The following is a 26,562-nucleotide window of genomic DNA, read 5'->3' on the forward strand; positions in this document are numbered from 1 at the left end:
AAATGAATGGAGAAAAATTTACTTTATAGTCTCTTTAAACTAGCCTTAAGTAATTTACTCACTTCCTTAACACTTGGTCACAATCCTGAGAACCCAGGTTTTAAGTGCCCACATTTGATGTGAACCGCAACCCACTGAGGCTGTTCAACTGCACCATCACTAACCTGGCAACCCTCTCATTACCTCCCTGTACCCAAGCGGACTAGATGGGCTGGCTGCATGATACTGTAGGCTTTTCATCATCATTTCTTCACTGAACACTGCAAGGCCTGCTCAGAACTTCCACAGTTGTCACATCCCACTCCCTCAAGGTATTTTACTGCTCTTTTTTAGATCTGGAATGAAGGGATTGCTGGGGGAGTAATGGAACCAACCGCAGTGTTAAGCCTCTCCTTCCACTGCTAAACAAAATGGCTGCAGGCCCATAGTGAACCAAACCAGGAGGGAAAAAATAATACAAGGTTTAATGCTGAAACCAAACAGCTCCCCATTTTGCACAGCTTGGCTCATTTAATAATATAATTCAGATAGTTTGCCTCCTTGAGCCTGTTGAAAAATTTTGCAGTTTATGTCTCTACATCACTGTCATTACAGTGTAGCACCTTGCACATTGCCCCTTTATGATTTATGACTAAAATAAAAAAAAAGTAACCCTCCAACAAAAAACCTCAGGGGAATGATACAGATACTGAAGGAGTGACCAGCTGAACATATCTCTGATGAAGAATCAGATGTCTGCAGGGAAGGGCTTCAGTGATTCCTGCCAGGCGCTCAGCCAGGGCAAGCCTACCTGTGCAGTCAAGACCACCTACCTTTGTGAGCTGCTCTTGTTGAGCCTGACAGAGGCTGTGACAGTGTGGGTTTTGTACACTTGGGTCTGTGAGAGCTTAAGGCAGGGGGAGCATAGGAAAAAAGTTTGTCCTGAATGGAAAAAAAAAAAGTGAGTTTATGGACTATATTTATCTCATCAATCCTTACCACTTGTTCAACTTAACCTTGCAAAATCATGCCTGTTTCTGCAAATAATCAATTAAAAACAACACTGTATTTTCATTTTGTTTGTTCCATTTCATTAACCTATTTTGGTTTTTAATTACTCCCTTTGCCAAAGGCTACATAGTCCAAATACACTTTTAGGTATGTAGAAAATACACAACATCTTCCCAAATGTGACACAAAATTGTGCATTAAAACAACCTGGCATCCCTTTCACTGTGGTCCTTACTAATTTGATTCTCTGTATATTTTTTGTTAGGAGGCTGCCCAGTGTGATTTCCAGTCATTTCTCTTAGGCTTATTAAAGTAACGAATGTTGAATTTTGCCCTCCACACTTTGTTAATACATGCAATAACACCATAGATTGCACTGGCTCAGAAATATGTGATGGTTCCTGCTTGGGTTCAGCTTTTCACGCTGTTTTTCCTGTTGAAACATTTTACAAACTACTTGTCCTTCCCATAACTTGATACAATATTTAAGCTTGTTACATTTTGTAAAAAAAACACACACAAATAAAAACAAATTAAAAAAAAAAGGTTGATTTTCTATTCAGAAAAGAAGCTCTGAACACAATCTCTAAAAGTATTGCATTGTTACTGTAAACTTTCTAGTAGTGTAATAGCCACTGATGATCAGTCAATAAAAATAAGAACTGTTATCTCTCCTATCTTGCAAATAATCCTGCTGAACTGAAAGCACAGATGTCATTACAGTTTTGTAGACCTCAACAATCAGATCTTAGCATTGTGTGTACATTGTGGGTTTTTTTTCCCTAACATACAAACTGTAGAGGCTTTACACATAGTAAAAAGTAAAAGTTAGGGGCTTAACACCTGTACAGTAGGACTCTGTGTGCAGCATACGATTCAAACAAAGTTTTGTTTGTTTGCATTTTTAGATTTCCTTCCTTGTTTTTGTTTGCTGTGGAATTATGAAAAAGCTACCATGAACATTTCTTACCAAAGTCTTGTGTAGATGGTTTGTAGCTGTCGGGCTAACACATTATTATTATTATTTTGGAATAAAGACATCTTTACTATGAATTTTGTTCTTGTATGAGATTCTGTTCAACCAATGTAACTACATACACCAAACCCCCCATACGCTTATCAATATAAGCAGTCATGTTCTTATTTACATTTCACTCTTGTTTCAATCTAACAGGATGTCAGAAGTGAGCTGGATTTTACTAGAGCCACTCATTCTTTTCTCTTGGAAGTGATTTGTATCACAGTTTTTGTCGGACAGTTTGTTGTTCTTTAGGAATCACTGAGTAACTTAGGATCATTACTCAAATTACCCTGTATAACTCTCATGCGGGTTTAGTTGCTATTGTTGATGGTTTTTAATAAAAGAAAAACTATTTAAAAAAACATATTTTAAAGCCTTCTGAATGGAAAAATAGTTAAAAATAAGCATTTGAAAAGTCTGAGATTTTGTGAAACCTTCAAATGACTTTTTGTGCTACTAGTAGACTGTTTAGGCACACTGTGAGTGCAAGCATGTCACTGATAATTACACAGAAAATTACAGACCAGTTTTCCCCATAAGGGGTCACAGAGCACCTAAATCAGCACAGTGACCATACGGCCTCTATAAATGCCAGCCATTCAAGTTACTGCTTGGGACCTGCTTGACAGCATGCCTGCCCCAACTGGGGATGCTCTTCTTTGCATGGCCAACACACTTAAACCATAACCGGCATGGCAAAAAGACAGAGTAGGTCCTCAAGCATGATTTGTAACATGATTATATCATTTAACTCTCCTTTTAGGGTACCTGCAGTTCTCAGGGTCACAGATACTGATTCTGGGGTGGGAAAAAAAATAATAAATCTCTGAAAATATGCACAACTCAGCTAAAATCTGAAGCCTATTATTGCAGTTCATTTGGCAACTGTCATTTCCATTTCTGATATAGTTAATAATACCACAGCATATCATCACATGGCTACGTGCTTAACTGCAAAGCAAACTATAGTGAGAATATGTGTGTATAAATATATCATATTTACACAGTGCATACACCATTTTTTCCTGTTTTGTCGACTTAGGAAGCAGTATACTAACTTCAACTACCAAGCACTTCAACTAACTACTAAACTTCAATTTACCAATAAAAAATCTCTTGCTGCCCTGTTCCAGGCACCTAGTGTACTTTGCTTCACATCCAAACCCATTTAAGATCTTTACTGCAACACTTTCAACTTTGAGACTCAGTCACTTCATGTAGTGTTGTGCAAAACAAAGCAATTACAGGCCACCTGAATGATACTGAGTTCTGTCTCCTCTGGTTTCCAAAAGACAAAAGAGTTTGTGCCCTAACTGATGGGCACATTTACTGCTCAGTAGGCAATGACAGTTTTCACATGTCTAGATAGCAGCTTAACGAATCGAAAACGCTAACACTTGGAGCTCTGAGTTCTTCTCATCTTCTTTGAAAAAGTCCTAGGGAACATCATGTACTCCACCTTCAGTAATAAACTTGCAAACACAGAGACAGGAAAGTCCTCACTTTCTCCTTACATGTCACATTAACATAAATGAAGATGAAGCCACTCTTAACTACCAATTTGCTTCCTTTTAATTAGCAAATGGCAGGGTGTTTTGGAATAGGTGTTTTAACAGATACCTTTGATGTAAGTTTCAAAGAAAGATCAAAGGCTGTTTCCAAACACCATGAACATTTCCCATCACCCCTCTCACTGCACCATCTGAACCAGTAGCAGCATCGCAGGCACAGAGAGCAGCTCAGGCAGATGTCTCTTAAGGACTCTCTCAGGAGCATTTGGCAGCACCTGGAAATGCACCTGCTACCTCTGAAAGGCCCAAAAGCCCTGCATGACCCCTGCATTGCGCCAGTTACTGCCTCAGTGCACTTCATGGGCTCAGCCCCAAGGCCATCCTAATCACCACAGTGCCAACTCACCAGATTCTCTGTGAAGCTTGAGCATGGCACAAGATGATAGTCTGCAGGGAGAGGCCATGGGCACGGTACAACACCTGCCTTTTAGGCTGTATCATAAATTCTGGGTTTAAGCACAATGGGCAGGACCATGAATTTCCAGACATGGAGAACAGCTGCGCTCCTGGTGCTCACCCATTCACACTGGAAACAACCAAGGGCCTTGAACATTCACCCACTCAAGGCCCAAACACAGAAAGGACGCCACAGCAGCATGGTGTGTGCCAAACCAGCTGCACTTACACTGCCTTGTGTCTGGAGAAAAAAAAAAAAAAAAAGAAAAAAAAAAGGAGAGCGAGCACACATGCATATGAAGACAAAGAGAGCAAACAGGACGCACGACTGGATCACAGAATCCTTTCAAGCAATGCTGTCTCTCCCACCTAAAGACACAGATGATGCTGCAAAAAAGTCACCCCTCCTTGCGCCTGTAGTGCCTGGGGCCAGCACGGAGAAGATGGTATGACTGAGTCAGTACAGAAAGCATCAGTACCTCAACCACAGCTGCTCTGCTAATACTGCCTGTAAAGCTATACTGGACAGGACTAGCAGCAAGGTTAGGGTTAGCAGAACAGAAAAGTGCCAGTGCTGACTTTCTTGCAGTCCTGATCTGTTCTGTACAAGGGGTTGAGCATCGCCTGTGGAGAGTCTGTGGCTCATTCCAACATCTGAACAGCTTGGGGCTCAGATCAACAGAACTAGGGGTCCCCAAACCATCATCCAACTCCTGGGGAGGTAGAGCGAGGGCAGTGTATAGGAGTAGCCAGTGGCACACCCATAAAGCCTCCTTAAGTAACCTTCCCAGATAGGACTACCAGGGTCAGAGTTAGGATTTATACTTTTGTTGTATTAATATAAGCCCTAAACCAAGAAATTTGGGCCAACAGCTGAAAAAAAAAAAAAAGCAAATGACAAATCCCACACTTTATCCTTAACCTCCAGGGTTTAGACGTTACTTTCCCACAATATGTTATCAACAGAATTTAGAAATAGCAAAAAATTACTCACAAAACCCTTAAGTGCACCTGAGCAATGAGGGAACCAAACAGCATCTAGAAAAGAAAAGCAAAGAAGGGGTTTAGATTATAATTTAGAAAAGTGAAAATGGTGTACACCATGAGTTCAAAACACATAAAATGTTATCAATGGCAGAAGAGGATTTTTATGCCACTTATATAAAAAGATACACAGCGAACAGAATGCACAACTATCGGAGCAGTACTTCCAAGTGCAAACAGCTAAATTACTTAGAAGGTCTCTCTCAGAAGTCTCCATTAAAGACATTTGTCATACAATCTACTTGCAAACATATAGTTCTGCTTACTTTTCTATGGCTTGTTTCAATTTCTAGTTTACATCTACCTTAAACGTCGGAAGTGAGCATAAATACCTATAAATGGATCACTTCTGAAGAACACAGAGGTGTACAGAAAGGAATACTGATATTAATGTATCCACATATACAGTCTTAAAATGCGTTACTGGAACCCTACCTACTGGAGAAATAAAACCAGAGCCCACTAGATGGCACTGGAAGCTAATACAGACAGCTGCCCTTTCAAAAAGAAAGAAAACCCCAGCTGAGCAGTAGAGCCTATACGCCCAGTATCACTGATCGGATACAATGATCTGCACAGGGTCTAAGTCAGCATTTTTATCTCTATCTGCAAACTCAACACTGCTAACACCAAGAGCCTTTCCAATGCATATATGCCTGGTACCTTGCAGGGAAACATGAATCTTGTCCTACCCTTTTTTACTTAGCTGCAAAAGTGCAGTAGGTGCAGACTGGATGGGAAGGTGATGAGAAGGATGTAGTGAAATGAGCTAACAATCTGTTTTCTGCACATGAAGCCACAGCATCCATGGACTGCTTTTCTAGTGAGGCATCCATATTGTCCCCCAGAGAAAAAGCGTATTTATGAATCTTCAGAAGCAGCTACACTGCAGAAATCCTACAGCCCAGCACTAAACCACCTGGCTAGGAGGCAGAAACCTAGGCCTTCAAACACTCTGGCAAGGAAGGGCAAAAGGAGATGAGGTTTAAAGCCAGCCTCCTCAAGTGCTTCTGCTGGGGCGCAGGGGCTGGCAGCCCTGGGGCTGTAGCTGGGCCTCCCAAGCAACCGGCAGGGTGGCACCTGGCTGAAGCCAAGGTTAGAACCATGCATGAGGTTGTGAGGCTGGTGTGGCACAAAAGTCATTTTTTGCTGCCTTGTTTCTTCATGGGTGAGCCAGAAAAGCACCTGCTACAGTTGTGGTGGGATTGTTTTAATCACCACTACTACATAAAAATAATCACTTTTGGGGTGAAACTGGTTTGAAACTGTTAAAGAATCTGACTTATCTGACTTCTGTGTCTGGGCACAGAAAAGCAGCCCCAGCCTCTACTTGGTTGGTTTGTGCCTAATGGGCAGCTACCTGACTACAGCTTTTTCTCCTTTTTTCCACATTAAAGTACATTTCTATATTAAAACAGTCTTACAGGTCAAAAAACTCAGGGCTCATCTCTATTTTGAAGTAATTTGGGAAATGTTTTTAGGGTGAATCACCTAACAAAGCAGAACGTTTCAAATTCTTTATTAAAAAAATAAAAATAAAAACAGTATTTTGTCTATTTTTGCCAGTTAGAAAAAAAGAGCAGAACACCAATTATTAATAAAAGCAACAGGTAGGCATATTATTTCAAGTAACAACAACCAAGCATTCTGATATACAGTAGGTGCTGCTCTACTACTTAAGGTATGAATTTTACACTGGCAGTTAGAATACAGAATACACAAAGAATAGAGTCAACATTATTTTATAAACTAGTAAAAAAGGTTCTATTCATTTTAGAATCTTACATGTAAAGTATAAACGACAGCCAACTCAAGTTGAACATTTTAACAACAGCCAACTTAACATTTTAACATTCCTTTGAAATGTTAGATTTCTCACTGAAGTTTCTCTTTTCAGTTTATACTTGAACCATTTATGCACTGGTTTAACGGAACATCCTACCTGCAGCATTCCAAGAAGGGAACAGTTCTTGAAGGAGCAGTTGGTTAGCAGAGCTCTACTTCCAGAGAGTCTCTCTGAGCACAGGGCTAAGAGCATGCATGGGCAATTGGCTTACCCTTTTTTGTCTTGCTAGAAGCTGATGAGCAGCTTTTATTCTAAAGCAGTATAAAAAAAAGCATACCTGGAGCTAGCTATGTCTATCTTCTATATGTTCATTTAATGCGCTTAAGACATTCACAATTAATAGTTTACTTTCCTGAAATAGCTATCTCTAAGATGCATTTTTTGGAGCTTTTCATTTCTATGGTGACCAAAACCAGACTAACTGGGGACAATTTGGTTATTTCTGTCTTGCTGCAGTGATCTTTTTGTTTTCTATTTAGAATTAAAATGAAAAATTACAGAAAAAGAAAGCAGAGCTGATTGTACAGAACACACATCTCCAACCGGGGCAGAGGCTGTTTATCTTTGTTTCATTAATTGCAGGAAAACCAGTTTTGATTGATTTCTTGAGAGGCGTGCGGGGTGATCAGCACTTGCCGTATGACCAGGGCCCAGTCTGGGAGCTCTGCTCTGGCTGCCCCGGCGGTGGCCACCGTAGGCACCCGGACAGAGCTGATGAGAGTGGAGGCTGCAGCGCAGAGCTGGGAGTGTAGAGAGTGCCTGCACTGCTCTGGTGAGGGAAAGGTGCACAATGGGCAGGGCTGCACTTGGTGCTCCCTGGTGGAGGTGCTCCTGCAGCAGGGGCTGAGCTGCGGGAAGCTATTAATAGGCTCCAAGATGTCAGAGTAGCTGAGAGAAAACAGGAATGCTTGCTCCCTGCCCAAACTGTGCAGAGTCCTCAAGCTTCCCCTGTAGCTCATGGAGGAAAGAAGGAGGTTGTTAGCTCTCAAAGCTGGGAATTGGTGACCAAAAAAAAAAAAAAAAAAAAAAAAACCAACAAAAAAAGGAGGAAAAGGACAATTAAAAGCAAGGGACTTCCTCCTAAACCTGTTGGCCCCCCCACAGAACCGCTTTGCTGTCCTGCATGGGGCTCATGAGGAAACGCACTCCGCCAGAAAGAGCCGGCTGATGCACTAGTAAAGATTTCTACTGGTGCTGCCAGGAAAAAGCGGTGGGTCATAGCGGTAGGGATTCTACTTTGAAAGGGACAGAAGCACTCGTCTGTCGGCCTGACCCGGTCTCAAGGGAGATGTGTTGCCTACCAGGGGCATGGATCAGGGATATTGCAGAGAGGCTGCCTGCTCTGGTAAGCCCCAAACACTATTACCCACTTCCAGTGATACATGTGGGTGCTAGGGATATAGATAGTAGTAGCCTGGGGAACATAAAGAAGAACTACAGAGCCCTGGGAGAGGTGATTAAGGGCTCTGGAGCTCAGACTGCCTTTTCGTCTATTCTTCAGGACACAGGGGAGGAGCTCAAAAAGCTAGGAGGATTAGCCAGGTTAATAAATGGTTAAAAGGGTGGTGTCACAGTCAGGGGTTTGGGTGTCTTGAACATGGGACCCAAGTTTGTAGGCCAGGTCTAGCGGGGGCTGCTGGAGCTGGTCCGATAAAGAAGGGGAAGAGCAGTTTTGCTAGGAGGCTTGCCAGACTGGTCAAGGAGACTTTAAACTAGATGTGTTGGGGGAGGGGGGCATCATTCCATCCCAATACTCCCAGTCCATTGCCAGCACCTATAATAAATGCTCGGAGCAATGCAGAGATATTCCAGCTGCCCCAGCCAATGAGCCAGCTTCATTTGGAGCTCGGCTCAGATGCCTCTATACAAATGCCCCGAACATGGAGAACAAACAAGAGGAATTAGAGATGTGTGCTCGTCCACGGGGGTACGATACAACAGGCATCACAGAAACATGGTGGGATGGCTCCTATGACTGGAATGTTGGAATGGAAGGTTACAGGCTTTTTAGAAAACACAGGCCTGGTAGGCGTGGAGGGGGGAGTTGCCCTTTATGTTAGGGATAGGTTGGAGAGTATGGAACTGTCTGGGGACAGGTGAGCAGTTAACAGACAGTTTGTGGGTCAGGGTTAAAGGGAAAACAGCGAGGGGAGACATTACTGTGGGGATCTGTTATAGACCGCCTGACCAAGAGGAATCTGCGGATGAAACAATCTATAGGCAGATAGGAAAAGCCTCACGCTCACGGGCCCTTGTTCTCATGGGTGACTTCAACCACCCTGACATCTGTTGGAATGATGGTACAGCCCAGCACAAGCAATCCAGGAGGTTCCTCGACTGTGTGGAAGACAACTTCCTTCTGCAAGTAATAGAGGAGCCGACAAGGAGAGGTGCCATGCTTGACCTTGTGCTCACCAACAGGGAAGGGCTCGTTGGAAATGTGACGCTCCAGGGCAGCCTTGGATGCAGTGATCATGAGATGGTAGAATTTGAGATCCTTAGGACAGTGAGAAGAGCATGCAGCAAGCTCACTGCCCTAGACTTCAAAAGAACAGACTTTGGCCTCTTCAGGAGCCTGCTTAGTAAGGTTCCATGGGATATAGCCCTAGAGGGCAGGGGGGGCCCAAGACTCTTGGCTGGTCTTCAAGGATCACCTGCTACAAGCTCAGGAGTGTTGCATCCCAACTAGAAGGAAGTGCAGCAGGAGGGCCAGGAGACCTCCTTGGATGGGTAAGGAGCTGCTGAGGAAAATTCAAATGAAAAAAGAGCTTTATAGAAAGTAGAAGAAAGGACAGGCAGCCTGGGAAGAGTACAGGGATGTTATCCGGGAAGCTAGGGACCAGGTTAGGAAAGCTAAGGCCCAGTTAGAATTAAACTTGGCTAGGGATATTAGGGATTCTACAGGAAGGTACATAGCAAATAAAAAACAGATTAGGGTAGGCCTCCTCAGGAAGCTCTCGGGTGAACTAGCTACACAGGATTTGGAGAAGGCTGAGGTTCTGAACGACTTCTTTGCCTCGGTCTTCTCTAGCAAAGACTCTGACCGCACCACCCAAGTCTTGGAAGGCAGATGCAGGGACTGTGAGAATGAAGACCCTGTGCCCACTGTAGGAGAGGATCTGGTTTGAGACCATCTTAAAAACCTGAACGTGCACAAGTCCATGGGTCCTGATGAAATCCATCTGCTGGTCTTGAAGGAGCTGGTGAATGACATTGCTAAGCAGCTGGCCATCATATTTGAAAAATCATGGCTGTCAGGTGAAGTTCCCGACGACTGGAAAAAGGGAAATATAACCCCCATTTTCAAGAAGGGGAAAATGGATGACCCAAGGAATTACAGACCAGTCAGTCTTACCTCTGTGCCTGGCAAAATCTTGGAGCAGATTCTCCTGGAAGGCATGCTAAGGCACATGAAAAACAACAAGGTGCTTGGTGACAGCCAGCATGGCTTCACTAATGGGAAATCCTGCCTGACCAATCCGGTGGCCTATTATGATGGGACTACAGAACTGATGGACAGCGGTAGAGCAGTTGATGTCATCTACCTGGATTTGTGCAAAGCGTTCGACACTGTCCCACACAACATCCTTGTCTCTAAATTGGAGAGACATCGATTTGATGGATGAACCACTCGGTGGATAAAGAACTGGCTGGATGGCTGCACACAAAGAGTTGTAACCAATAGCCCAGTGTCCAGCTGGAGAACTGTAACGAGTGGCATCCCTCAGGGATCTGTGTTGGGACCGGTCTTGTTTAACATCTTCGTCACTGACATGGACAGTGGGATTGATTGCACCCTCAGCAACTTTCCCAATGACACCAAGCTGTGTGGTTTGGTTGATACGCTGGAGGGAAGGAATGCCATCCAGAGGGACCTCAACACTCTTGTGAGGTGGGCTGATGCCAACCTCATGAAGTTTAACCATGCCAAGTGCAAGGTCCTACACCTGGATCGGAGCAATCCCAGGCACAGCTACAGGTTGAGCAGAGAAGAGATTCAGAGCAGCCCTGTGGAGAAGGACATGGGGGTGCTGGTCGATGAGAAAATGAACATGAGCCGGCTTCAGTGTGCGCTTGCAGCCCAGAAAGCCAACCGTATACTGGGCTGCATCAAAAGGAGTGTGACCAGCAGGTCGAAGGAGGTGATCCTGCCCCTCTATTCTGCTCTCGTGAGACCTCACTTGGAGCATTGTGTGCAGTTCTGGTGTCCTCAACATAAAAAGGACATGGAACTCTCGGAACAAGACCGAGAAAGTTGGGGCTGTTCAGCCTGGAGAAGAGAAGGCTGCGTGGAGACCTCCTAGCGGCCTTCCGTTATCTGAAGGGGGCATACAGGGTTGCTGGGGATGGACTCTTCATTAGGGACTGTAGTGATAGGACAAGGGGTAATGGGTTAAAACTTAAACAGGGGAAGTTTAGATTGGATATAAGGAGGAAATTCTTTCCTGTTAGGGTGGTGAGGCACTGGAATAGGTTACACAGTGAGGTTGTGAATGCTCCATCCCTGTCAGTGTTCAAGGCCAGGTTGGACGAGGCTTTGGGTGATATTGTTTAGAGCGAGGTGTCCCTGCCCATGGCAGGGGGGTTGGAACTTGATGATCTTAAGGTCCTTTCCAACCCTAACTATTCTATGATTCAGTTATTGCTTGAAACCATTTCCAAAAGAAACACGCATAAAGAAAACCCCCTGCTTTTACATCCAGGCCAGGCTGAAGTCCCTATCTGAGACTCCTTCACCGCGTCTGCAGGTGGCAGCATGAGAGCAGGTTTCTAACCCAGGGAGCTTTGCTCTCCGCAAGTCGCTCCAGTAAAGTAGCTCAGGTGCGGAGCTGGGCGAGGGAGCAGGGTAATGGACAGGAGCAAGCAGAGTTTCCCACAAACCAAAACAGTGCTTTTGACATTAGGAGAATTAGAAGCTAGACCTGCTGTGAAATGCTGTCAGCCTCGCCCACACAAATCCAGACCTGCCAAGCACCGACAACAGACAGTGCCTGTAAAAAACAATGGGCTGTTGCAACCTGAAGGGGCTCCAGGAAGTCAGTCAAATCTTCAGATACCTACTGAACATAGGTCCAACTCCGTACAGACTCCTTACATGCCCTAAAATCACCATCTCTTGAGAGCAAGATTTCTCTAAGTATTATAGCATTTTGAAAGAAAATCACTTTGCAAAGATAAAAAAAAAAAACTCTACTTGTTAAACTAAGCAATATCATACTTGTGCTTTACATGGCCCACAGAACACACATGCAGCAATAGTTTAGGAATCTGAAGTCTCTGACTGAATGTTTTGGGAGAGCCAGGCCCCTTGGAATTTATCTTATAAATAACAGCAGGAAACTGATTGCTCAACTCCCAGTTTTCAAACTGCTCCCTTAGGTCTATTGCCTTCCCTGAGCTACTCCTCCCTGCATGAAGTGATTATATTAAAGTAATTGGATATTGCGTGATTTGACTGCAGAAAAGCTAGAACAAAGCACAATCTCAGCAGAGCAAACTTTGCTTGCGCTACAACAAAACCCCTCTTCCCTCCCCTCAAATACCAAAAGACCAGAATGTTAGAAAAGAAAGAACTAAGTTGCTATGACTACCATAAGTTAACATCAGCATCTTCTCATTAACACTTTCCTTCTTAAAAATCTAGGTTTTAATCATCCAATATACTTTGAGTCTTTAATCTAAGATTTTCCATATAATGTTTCCGATTTTAATCTTTGTCAGTGACATGGACAGTGGGATTGAATGCACCCTGAGCAAGTTAGCCAACCTGTGTGGTGTGGTTGACAGGCTGGAGGGAACGGATGAGATCCAGAGGGACCTGGACAAGCTGGGGAGATGGCACCATGCGAGTCTCATGGTGTTCAACAAGGCCAAGTGCAAGGTTCTGCACCAGGGTCAGGGCAATCCCAAGCACAAATACAGGCTGGGTGGAGAATGGATTGAAAACAGTCCTGAGGAGGAGGACTTGGGGGTGTTGGTTGACAAGCTCACCATGACCCAGCAGTGTGCTCTTGCAGCCAAGAAACCAACTGTATCCTGGTCTGCATTCCCAGCAACATGACCAAGGGAGGGGATTCTCCCCCTCCACTCTGCTCTGGTGAGGCTCCCCCCTTGCAGTGCTGCGTCCAGCTCTGGGGCCTCTAACACAAGAGGGGCAGAAACCTGTTGGAGCAAATCCACAGGAGATCATGAAGATGATGTGAGACCGGAGCATCTCTGCGATGGAGATGGGCTGAGAGAGCTGGGCTTGTTCAGCCTGGATAAGAGAAGGCTCTGGGGAGACTTTGGGGCAGCTTCCAGTGCCTAAAACTAGAGAGGGGCTTTTGACAAGGGCCTGTAGTGACAGGGCAAGGGGGAATGGCTTTAACCTGACAGAGGGGAGATTGAGATTAGGTATAAGGAAGAAGTTCTTCCCTGTGAGAGTGGTGAGGCCCTGGCACAGGTTGCCCAGAGAAGCTGTGGCTGCCTCATCCCTGGAAGCACTCAAGGAACTAGATGACCTTTAAGACCCCTTCCAACCCAAATCATTCTATAATTTAGCATGTGCTAAAATTGTTCAGATATTTCAGTAATTCATTTTTGAGAACGTGTGCTGTTTTGCCAACAGTTAATTTTTACAGCCCACCACGCACCGTAGCAGGGACTTCACAATTTGGCAAGGGAGGACATCCTCTTACTGTTAGTGAGAAGACAACACCCATCTTTCTGTCTTTATGAGGAACCATATATGGGTAAACTAGACAGGTTTACAGTAAACCTCCGTGTACACCAGCAGGCTCTAGTTGCCCTGATGAACCCCTTTTTTGCCTATTGAGACTGGGGAATGGGTTGGAGCTGGTATTGTTCTGTAGCATGTTTACTGTAATGGGTCTTCACACCTTTTTCATTACTACACTGAAGAAATACATAGTGAACAATAATGTCTGAAAGCCTCTCTGCAAAAACACTTCTTCCCTGTAGAAAAGAGGACTGACAAAGTGAATTGATCATACTTTCTTCCTAAATAGGGTTAGGGTTGTGCATGTTTGGAATCTTATTAGTAAACTACATTACACAAGCCAACATCTGTATTTGCTACAGAGAAATTGCAAATTAACCCCATTTAAAAGTAGGTCAGCTCACATCACCTAAAAGATCAGTACTGTGTGATCAATCTTAATATCGTTATCAAGTAATCTGTGGAAAACTGTTTGGCAGACAATGCACTTTGACTCCATGCCCAGGGCTTCTGCTTTGTGATTAATGATTGTGCTATTCCCCATTTGTCCCCTGATAAGTTACACCTGTCCAACACTTAAGTAGACTTCATCTAAAATTCATGGAAGCATTAAAAAATTCACTACTTGGGAAACGAGAACAAAAGAGGAAAAATATTCTCAGTATTTAAGGGAAAAGTTACCGGAAGTTCACATTTCAGACTCACTGTTTGACAATCATATACTTCCACAGAGTGCTTATGATTTAATGGTTTCCAGATATATACAATGCTTCTTATATGTATGGCTCTGAATGGATGCTTACAATTAAAGGAGATTTTTCCCATTTTATTATTATCCAACCCACCAAAGGAACTGCAGTCCTCCAAGACCAGCTGGTAGACCTGTGTAATGTATGGATAGTTGTTTGCTTCATCTCCTTCAACATCTATGATAACAATAGCATTTGAGCCACTCAAGAACAGGAACAGGGAGGGTTTCAACCTCATATTTAAATTCTGAGGCATTATAACATATTAATTTTTTATAACATTGTAACATGCTATTTTTTTCCAGACAGTTTACTGGCAAAAGAGTGCCGTATATTGGCATTTTATAACTGCAGCTAGCTCAGCCACTCAGACAAGAGCCTACGCCTACCCCACCCTCCAAAAAAACCTTTTAAAGTAAAGAACTCAACTGTTCAGAACTAGAAAAGTATTCCCCAAAAATCTTACCAAGAAAAATAATAGGTGGGTGCTTTCAAGGTAATTTTGGTGTTTTCTCAGGCAGAACTTGGGAATATGCTCATAATTCAGTTCAGAACATTTCCTGCATGAGTCTATGGAAGCCAGTATACTGAGTGACTTCAACAAGATTTCAGTGTCGGAAAAGAGGAAATAAATTTGAAGAGTGTTTCTTGGAGCTTCTTTGCTCTTTCAGATACTCCTCAGTACCCTCCTGCATTCTTTGTTTTTAATATTTAAAGAAATATTAATCGATCTCTCTGGAAGCCCTATAAAACTGAGTGCATCATCTGGCTGTAACAAAGTCAGCAGAAATTGTATAAAAACAGTCACATAACTGATACTTAACTCTCCAACAAATTCAAAATTCTTTATGTTTCCAAGTTACACATTTCCTGCAGCCAAGAGATGACTGAAATGATTTAACTGAATTTCACAATTTAGCAGATACTAACTGAGAACAGCAGGCAAATTTGCAGCAAAAAAACCCACAAACATCTTTACTCCACAACATGACTCTCGTTCAGTGAGTTGCTTCACAAAATAAACAACCTTCCCCATAAAGAAAGCAGCATGAATCTGGTGAATTTAAACTAAGATATGTGAGGGTTTTTTAAATTTGAAGTCCCCATCATAACCACAAATAATTGTTTTCCATGAAACACAAGTGCCCTCTGTAAAGTTTTCCTTGCAGCCTTGAATACACCTTGCCTTATATGCCTAGAAAACGTAGTATCTAAATGCACAGGTACCTTCCTCTGCCAGAGGGCTGAACCTGCAAGCTTTATTCACAAGTATTTGATAGTAGACCATACAGAAATGCAGTCCCCATCCCTCCCCTTCACATTAAGAGATTAGTCTCGTCAGAACTGAGCAAGTTTTCTTGTAGAAGGGTAGGAAAGACATTGCATATTGCACTGGTAAAAGCAAAACTGCAGCATACCCAAGAACAGAAAAACACAGATGATGAGGCTCAGCTTCCAGTCCTGCTCTCCCCAGGACTGAGGAAAAGGTCTGGGATTACATATAGCCAGATGGAGGAAGAAGCTTCCACGTATCAGCTTAGCAAATGTTCTGTTGCCCAACAGCGGGACTTCCTCATCTCAGCCCTTTCTACTTGCCTTCCAGCCCTCTGCTGAGCCAGGGACTTGAACTATGTTTTAGTTGGCCATAAAGTTGGAAAGAAGCAACAAGAGATAAAAAATAACAAAAAGCCAAAAAACACAACAAAAACATAGCAAAAGCCAAAGAAATGACAAAATAAATTAAACAGCTGGAGAAAATACAGAAAATGCAAAATAACTATTAACATATCCATGTGGCATTAATCTGACAGGCAAAACCAAGGAAGACTCAGATATTTTCAAAAGTTTTTAAAAGAAACCTGTTATTTACAATTCTGACTTGATTTTGTATTTCTAGACTCTTTGTTTTGTTATGTTGGGTGCAGACTTCATATAGCGATGGCTTTATTTTACACACAAACAGAAAATCAGAAGTGCCAAGCCTTGCTGATCTCACAGAGTGCCAACAGCTTTAAAGGCAGCAATATGATTTCCCATAATCTGCTTCTATACCATGAGTAGTTTAAATGGCTATAAAAAAAGAAATGGGAAAAAAATGAGGTCACATTCAAGTTTTAGTTTAAACACTGCTTCCTGGTTACTGTCAAAAATTACTTTTAGACACTCCTTCAACAAACAGTGTCTATAGGACACAAATGCCAGTAAACTACTATTTATGCACCCAGGTCATGCCAAAAATCCCTGTTTATTGCTCTTTGCCCACTCCTACCTGTTTGCCCCTGGATACAGAAGAGGCTTCCAGAATGAAACCTGGACCTGAAGGGTTGCCAATATATTTTAAGAGGTTTTCAATTAAGTCTTTAAACTGTTTCAGGTTCTAATCCAGGTAATTTAATAAACAGACAGTAGTAAGAAGAGTTTTCATTATATACCCTTTAATTCATAGATACAGTGGGGGGGGGGGCAAAAGGGGTTATTTCTTTGTAATTTTTTTCAGAGAGAACTTAGGCCAGGAGAACATATTTATCTTCTCCTTTATTTTCCCCCATTGCCCATTTTGTTGCTAATGTTGTACACTTGACTGTTTTTATTTGATAAGTTAAAGGCTCCTTACTCTTAACATCCCAATGAGTTGAAATAGTTTTGGCCTCAGTTTATTCATGGCATAACTCCATTTTCTCCAGTTGGAAAGCACCAAGCATGGTATGTTTTTCATTAGTTGTAAATCCCATCTATTCTTCACAAAAAAAAAAAAAAAGAAAAAAAAAAGAAAAAAAGAAACCATATAAAAACAAGTGACCAAATTATGAAAGGAAGAATCATGTTAAACCTTAAAAATTCTTATACAGGCTCGAATTCCTGGACTGATCAAGTGCAACTTTTCCTGCCTTCAATTTCAGAAATCCTATTTTCATTTGGATCAATCTGAGGCAACAGAAATCCTTTTTCCTTCTTCTCTGGTTACACTGTTTATCCTTGTCTTACTTCCCAGAGCCATAACATGCAGGGCAAAACCTGCATCATCTTCATTAAAAATAAACATGAAATCTCTGCAACAATATTAAGCTTTTCCCTCAGAATAAAACTAGAAAAGGGTATCCACTTCATGTTAGCTGATACTTTGAGCAACCTGGTCTAGAGCAGGGTGTCTCGGCTCATTGTAGGGAGTTGGAACTAGATGAGCTTTAAGGTCCCTTCCAACACAAACTGGTCTGTGATTCTATTCAGAGTTATATAACTGATGCATCCTATCCATCTCTATCTTTTGCCAACTCTGTTCAGTCTGGATTTTGGCCTTGCATATATTACAGTCGTGTTAAACTGTGAACAAAGTGGAATAATTTAATGGTAAAAGACTACAAAAATCAATAACTCCAAAGAAAACATGAGGCAGAAAGAAGAAACTCATCCATTATAGGAAGCACTGGAGAGATAGGAGTAGGTGACAGAACCACAACAACAAGGCACCATTTCAGGCATGCCATCCTCTCCACAGGTCTGACCTCCCACACTTAACATCAACCTACATGTAGATTAGGATAACTTTTTAAGCTGTCCTAGAGTGATGTCATGCAGTAAACAAACCACTGTAAATAAAATCAATGAAGCAAAATCAGTTTTTATACAGGACGAGCTTTTACTCCACCCAGGGAGGTGATGAGAGAGGAAGGGACTTCAAACAAGAGAAAAATAATCTCGTATTCTTCAAATGCACCAGAGGTTTAAGCACAAAGCTTAAGAATCTTAAAAACAGACCCACAACTTGTGCTTCTCTAGAAAAAGAGATGGCAGAAGGGAGAATTGTTTTCACAGAACAGTATCAGCATAGAGACAGAATAATCCTAAAAAATATAGCAGGGAAGCACTGAAGAAAAAGTTCATAGTTCTCTCCAGTAAAAAGACATGATCAGGTGTGGTAGGTAAAATAATCTTCTGGTGTTTTAAATCCTAAATAAAATCTGGTTTTATGCACATGACTCCTGTCATATTCAGGTAAAAATGGGTCCATCTACGCTTTGCATTCCTCAGAGAAAAGTTGTCTACTATACTATAAGCATACTTCAGATGCTGCAAAGGCAGGGGAAGAAAAGGGAAGGACTGTGTTAAAAGGAACATATGAACCTAGAAAGGTTTTATTTTCATATCAATAGAAAAGCATATCAGAAACAATGGAAAATAACAGAAACTGAATCACAGCTTCTTCATATGCATTCTGGCATTGTTCCTCCTTTAAGAGTGGTCCTAATGTATTCCTCATCCTCCACAGATAATTTTAATCTATCAAAGCATTAACAGATTTCAGACTGTCAACGCCATAGTATTTATCTATATATAGCCTCTGCCAAAGTACGTATCTTCATATACGCTGCCATATGTTTTGTTCAGTCTGTTATTAAATTAATCAAACATGGCAGCTAGTACTAATGGCTTGCTTTAATAAACTGCATCTATCTAATAAACTGCATGCAGACAGAGCTTGTGTACAGTTACATATGCTGAGCTCAGCCTTAGGCTTGTTCATACTGTCCTCCTATACAGCTCACATTTATCCTTTGTTGCCACTAGTTGACATCTTGTATTTATCACCACCAGGAGACACAGATGCAGACAGTGCTAGACTGATGCAGTGACTTGCTAGACTTGGTGCAAGAATAATGGCAGAAATATTACATTTGCTAAATCCAAAAAGTGGATTTTGTAGCTTTAAAAAAAAAAACACAAAAACCAAACAAACAAAAAAACCCAAACACAACAAGGTCCAAGTACTCTCTCATGTTTTCCCAGCTGCTGGAATTTACATTTTGTCTCTAACACTGAAATGGCTCTTTTGTGCTGCAGAAAAACATTCTCATAAGATCATTTTCATATTTTTAAGCACACAGTAATTCTCACATTCTACACATTTCCCCTGTTTCCAGTGCAGTTTGATTCATTTAAGTGATTCATGTAATAGTGGCTTCAGCTTAACCCTTTTGAGTACATCCATCATTCTGGTCAGGATCATAAGTAATGTTGCCCTCTCAAAAACTAAATAACACACTTGACTGAAATATTCATCTGTTACGTACATATTTTGCACTCAAATAGCTTCACCTAATTCACTAAAGCTTTTAGTACATGAAAATGATGAGATTAAACATGATGCCTTTCGATATACTTGCTCCCTTCCATCTCAGGAGAACAGCATTAAATAAAGCCATTCATTTTATCTAAAGGGATCTCTATAGTGCTTCATCTGCTAGAGAATTTCATTAAATTCTCCATCCTTAGTAGAAATAAAGCACAATTTCACATAGCCACAGATTCTAGCTGCCGTTATCACTACTGAGATGCAGTAAATACATTTATTCAGTCTAACATAAACCAGATGACCTACATGCTAAAAAACCTCCCAGGATGGTAACTAGTTGCTCATGAGATTGGACCATGAGGAACAAAATGTCTTTCTCTCACCACTACTGTAGGTCACAGCATTTGTGAAATGCTGGGTACCAGACAAATAGTGGCCACAGTTGCCTAAATGGAAAATACAGGCCTTTATCATCACCAAGTCTCAAGCCCCATATCATGTTTTGCTTTTTAACAGGCATTGGTTTCATAAGACTGCAGAAGAGAAAAGGCAGCTTTCATTGCACCAAGCAAATTAGGGAATACTTCTCCTGCCAAACTGAGAAAGCGGAGGTGGAAATCTCTCTGCTGTGGTACGAACATCCATAACTGTCATTACCTACATTTTCAGAAGTTGATTGGCTTCAAAAACATATGCTATAACGTTGTGTAAGGAAGATTCAGGAGGTACTAGCTGATGGTTTTGAAGACAGACAATGTTAAATATTATGCCTTCTGTAGAAAATACAGGAGACAGGAAAAAACTCATTTTGCTCTCCAACATTCTAAAACTGTGATAGGATGAGCATTCATCAGAAGTAAAATTTTGCTTGACTATGAAGACACTGCATCCTTCAGCTTATAAACCAGTAGGAAATAATGTGTTCTGGAACAAAGTATTTGTTGGGAAACCAACCATCTGTTTTTCATAAAATGGGTCAGCATACATACATATTGGCCTGATGAGTACCAGAGGCAAGATTACATATAACAGAGGTATTTTTAGAATCGGGAAAGACAGTTCACACTCTATGGCCCCTTGTAGCACACAATCACTCATCCAGCCTTTTTATCAAGGTTTTCTCATGGTGCTTCACATCCATAACGCTGGGAAGCAGACTGGGGCCAAAGAGCGGGCTCCCGCTGCCCACGAAGTAGATGATCTGAAAAGGAGACCTGATGCATACAGAGCACCTATTGATCACAGGAGAAAAGAAGGACTATGCCCCCCTGTTATAATCCCCTGCAGGGCCTAGGGCTGCTAAAATATTCTCATATCATTGCCCAGGGCCTGGCTGGTTTACTTTCTTTTTCTTTTTGTAAATCAAATACTTGATTTTGTTTCTGCTACCAGTCTGATGTACACAGAAAGTTTTCATGATGTCCAGACAAATGTTTTTATACTGATATTAAAATGCAGTAACAGTATTCACATCCGTTATTACAGCAAATCATGCCTGCATGATTGCGCACAACACATTTCAGGATTAGCAAACAATGGTTCAGTCAAGTGAAGTTATCATAGAATAGTTAGGGTTGGAAAGGACCTTAACATCATAAATACCACCCTCAAAACAAGTTGTAGTTTTATTCTAACGAGTGCTCTTAGTAGGATTTAACCAACTTCTGTATTAGGTTATCTTCAAGGAAATGTGCTGCATCTTCAGTTGTACACTGACTGAAGCAAACCTTTTCCATCCACCCATAGACAAAAAGCCTGTTGATTTGAAATCCAGTGTGGCTACACAACTAAGTAATAATGACCCCTGGAAAGATTTTGAAGGGGCTACAAATAAATGATGTTAAAATAGAGATTAGCAGTGGAAGCTTCTGTACTTCTCTGAGTAGCTGAGTACAGCTGACAAAATGTTTTTTTCCTGAAACAATAGAGTAAGGAAGTCTTTAGAAAAGCTAGTTAGCTGAAGATACAAAGACTGAGAATTATTCATAATAATTGGGTTCAAGTAAATGAAAACAGCAAAAAGAGTGCTATTCATTTGCACAAACACTTGGGTTTCTTTAAACCACTCATCTGGAGAGAAAAACCTACTCTCAAAACATATTCACCATGGCTCCTGGGCTGATTTTCAAGGTGGTCACTGGAGGTCAGCATCATGCATGGCACCCTAGCTCCCAGAGCTGCTGCTAAAAGACATTCCCACTACAACTTATAGACACCGGGGTTTTTTTTGCCTGTTTTATGCAACAAGTGTAATATATTATCATATAATTTTCTATATGAAACACTTCTGAAATATTGACATATTTCTCCTGTATTTATTATCTGTCAAGGATCACTCTCTCTTCTCATACACATCATCTTGCATAATGAGCTTAAGCATCAGATTCTGACCTCAATATGGGTATATTATTACATGGTGCAACAGAGAGATGCTGTATAAGAATTAAAGAGAGAGGCTAATGCAGAAATTGTACAAGGTACTTCATATCTGTGCCATTAAACAAGAAAAATGAAAACTTTTTCAGATGTTCTTCAGCTGCTGATATCCTGACAAACATGTGAACAAGACATTTATTGCCCTCAGATCCCATATTCTGTGAAATGAACCTGTACCTGAGGTATTATACTGTTAATGTACACCTTTTCACAAGGATGAACCCACAATACACATGGTAACTTAAGCCCAATGTACATGTTCCTGATTCTACATTATAGGTAAGGGCCACACAAAGCTCTTCTACTCACCACTCTGTTGCTGAAAGTATGAACATTTCAGATCCACACACATCCCATGTAGCCCCAGGCACCAAAAAGTCACCTATCTTAGAAATCATAGGCTGTATGAACAGTCAACCAGGAAAAACATTATCCATTCTTTTTCATCTCCCATGGTTTCTGTATCCTTACTGGATCCAGCTGAAGAGCAATAGCACCCCAAAAAGATGAGGATCTTCTACTGTAAATCAGAGGGCAACATTTGTGTTCATCTACCTTACTGGTTGTCTGGTATATTTTCTTGTGAAATATTTAATTACAAATACAATAATGTATTGTTACATATGTTTAATGTTATTCAGTAATAAATCTCCTGTCTCCTACCTTTACATTCCTTTCACTCACTCATTTTTTCTTCTCTGCTTCCTATTCTGTCTTCCCTCTAGGTGGAGAAAGGTGTTTTGTTTTTTTGTTTGCTTGTTTTCCCACCTTAGAAAATACAGATTTCATCTGCAGGATGTTAGCTGCCATATTTGACAGCTGCTTAAGACAGCAGAATTTAACTCAGTCAAAATTTCATTGTAACTCAAACTTTTGTGTGCGAAAGAATACCATACAAACAGAAACCTATCACATGGGTCTTTGGTCCAGTAGGACTCCCCCGTTTAAAGACTAAATATTTTCTGAAGGGGAAAAAGCTTTTCTTTCATAGTTAAATATCAACAATAATTTTTCCTACCTACACCAGTGAAGCACAGAGCCACTAAAACACTTAATTATGCTCTCTGAGGACCACTCAAATACCAGTATTTACCTCTGAGGCTGCAAAAAAATTGCATGCTTCTGGTCTGGCAGAAAGAGCTTTCCAGAGTCAATATTCATACTGCTATGGGGAAACACATCTAATCTCTACATAATCTCTCTATAATTTTTATTATTATTATTATTAATAAGACAATATAGTGGGCAAATAACAGCAGTTCCATCTGCATGTGGAATTGATGAGAAGCTGATTTCAGAAAGAAGGGATTCATAAATCAACTTCCCTGAAATGGAAGAATGAACAAAACAGCCTCCCACTACACTAAGCAACCCAAGATCTGTGAGTCTAAAATGTACTCTTTGAGCATCTTCCCTAGGTTAAAGACACACCTGTGGGCTTAGCACCAAGGTTTTCTTTCTCTCCAATTCACAGCCTTCTCTCCAATTCGCATTTTTACTGAATAAAATATTATGACCAAACAAGATCAGGAGGTTTTTTACTCTGACAACTGCACAGACACATAGCTGGAAGGCAATGATAACTTCTCCAAAAGCTTATTATTGAGACCAACAAATTAAGAATAAAACTGGATGATAGAGTGTTGCAATGCCATACATTCACACAAATGTACAAAAGCAAAGTATGTCAGTAGTTTAAATAGACTTTTTGACTCTTAACAGAAAACATAATTAATGCTTCTGTAGTGATTTTTCATTAAAGAAAAAAATTGAATGAATGCACTGACCTAAACTTTTCATGAAGAATATCAAGGTAACAAAGTATCTGCAGCAGTATTTATGATATTTTAAAGCTAAACAGACTTATCAAAATGTTATGCATTTTCTAGCAATTATTCTGAAAAACATTTAAGCAGTTGCATCAATTCAAGTGAGATCAGTCTTACTATTAGAAGGGCCCACTTACATGGAGATTGCTTTGGCAACCATGTATTGCTCTGACAACTTGGAATGCATGGTTGCCAAAGCTATATGAACATTAGCAGAATGAAGCTCAGGCCCCAGCTAATTAAGAGAAAAGGTAAAGCAGACTTCTCCTGGTCTGCTGATGGGTAACCCAAGAGACAGAAATACGACAGTTATAACACCACAAAAATTTAACTCCTGTGCAGTGACCTATGAAGGGACCTTTGACTGTCTTCAGAACAGTCCCTGTGCATGATGTTGTGCCACACCTGTCCTTATAATGCTCAGACTTGGTATCACATTAGCAAATGTTCTGCAGTTTTTACAGTGGAAAACCTGCTCTCAGTAATGTTCCCAAAAATCCTCTGGGGTTTTTCAAATAAAAATGTGATTTCACCTCAGATCTGCCTCCAGGGTGATATTAATAATATTATTTTTATCCAGTTAAACATTTTATATTTCAGCTACAAAGCAAATAATTAAAAAAATATAGAAACTGAAGGGTCAGTAGTACTGTCATTAATAAACAGGCTATTATAATAAAACAGTCTCATTGCAATCGTGAAGAATGGCAATAGAACAGTCCTACAGTGAAAAAAAACAGAACTATAATGTTCATACTTTCTACAAATTTGTTATAAAGTCAGTTTATACACTAAATTTTATGAGTAATTTCTTCTTTTATACCTGTAGCATATGTGCTTGTGTTTTCTTTTTATTATTACTGTTAAAACACATTATAAAAAGGACAGAGGAGAAATAAAGCTGACGAGTTGATGTGAATATAAGTTATATATTGAAAGCGAAAATATCTTATCCTCTATAAAATGATAGCTTCCAAATTAAACTAGTGGTGGTCTGCCACTGCTTGGCCTTAAAATAATAAAAATACAGAGCAGACACATATCTGGTTTATTATCACAGCTTCCAAACCAACACACACACTTAATTTATGGACCAGTAACACTTTAGCTGCATTATTCTCCACATTTAGAAGTTTGTGAGGGATTTTTTTTCAGGTGTAGGGTCTCGGAAAATCCTTTTATTGTGAGGGCATTCTTCTTACAAGTATCACACACACATGCGTGCACAGAGTGTAGAGTGTAGCGGGCTGAATGTGTGAGACTGCAATATATAAAGCCTCCTTCCCTGCTTGTGCAAGTGTCTTTTTCCACTTTTTAGGTGTTAGACTATTTGGTTTGGAGAGCATTGCTTCTTGGATGTGACAAAAAAGATAGAAAACCCCACAGCTTGAATACATCTTCCAGCTATAGCAGATGGTATAAGAAAATAAACTACCTATCCCTCCAGTCTTCCTCCCTGTCCCACATCAAAATAAACTCAGTTCAGATTTCCACAGTTTTACTCTCCACTGAAGAAACAGGGAATACACTTTTAAATTCCAGTTTAACTACCAGGCACAGTGGGTTGGTTTTTTGTTTTGTTGTTGATTTGTTGGTTGTTTTTTTTTTTGACGACTGCTTACAGAACAGTAAACCAGCCCATTAAAGTTAAAACTAACAGCTAGTTTTCTCACATATACAGGGGATTTCAGAACCACTCAAACCAAGAAGCTGAAAGAGCAAGTGCTCTGAGCAAAAGGCAACAACGGGATGTGGAAGATTGACAGGAAAAGATAGGGCTTGCCAGGAATGGGTAGTGCTTCGTGGTTCTCTGCTTACCACATCAGCCACATGAAAATGTTAAAGGGACTCTAAGCAGTTGTCTGCTGGACACAAAATTCATTTTCTAGCAGACCAGCAGATCATTATTTATCTTCACTGACATTCCATTGCCATATGCTCAGCAACAGAGGGCATAGCGTAATAATAATAAAAAATAATTTAAAAATATGAGAGCTTCTAGGGAAATTTGAAATGTTCTATCATTAGTCTGTGAAAACATCAGATCAGATAATGGATGTCAAAAACAATTATATAAATCAATCTATATTGTCATAAAAATTATAACCTTAATCTAGCTAAAGATTTGGAACGAAACTATAAAAAGCTAGTGCATTTATGGTCATTTAAGATCACTATATTTGATTCTTTTCGTATGGAATAGGGAAATATTAATCCCATTTTACAAATGGCAAATTTCAAGGAAAAATACTTCATGACCAAAGAGTAGAACAACTTATTAAGCCCATGTTTACACGAAAAGGTAAGAAAGATGGAGTCACTCTGATAAAATTACAATACTACTGTAAAGTAGCAGCCATCTTTTAGGAGTTGATACTTCTGTTTATGAATAAATATAGCACAAATGGTCTTGAGTTGAGTGGCTCAGAAGATATGAAACTTCTGGATGAATAAAAAAATGATTTGGGGATCACATCTCCAGACTCTTGCCAAATGACAAACGAACCAGTTTCTGTAGGCTGGAAGGAGCAGAGGCAAACATATATGCTGAACAACCACTGAAGAAATGGAAGCTAAACTCAGATCATAGCATCAAAGAATCATAGAACACTTTGGGTTGGAAGGGACCTTCAAAGCTCATCTAGTCCAACTCCCCTGCAATGAGCAGGGACATCTTCAACTAGAGCAGGTCACCCAGAACCACATCCAGTTTGGCCTTAAACATCTCCAGGGATGGTCCTTCTACCACCTCTCTGGAAACCATGTTACAGTGTTTTACCAGCCTCGTAATGAATTTTTCCCCGTACATCCAGCCTGAATCTCCCTTCTTTTGGTTTAAAACCTTCACCCCTTGTCCTAGTGCAACAGGCCCTGCTAAAAAGTCTTTCCCC

This window comes from Neopsephotus bourkii, unplaced genomic scaffold (assembly GCF_033783945.1).
Source record: "Neopsephotus bourkii isolate Nb327-2 ecotype Australia unplaced genomic scaffold, CSIRO-AGI_Nbou_v1 NB_860, whole genome shotgun sequence".
In the NCBI taxonomy this organism is placed as follows: domain Eukaryota; kingdom Metazoa; phylum Chordata; class Aves; order Psittaciformes; family Psittacidae; genus Neopsephotus; species Neopsephotus bourkii.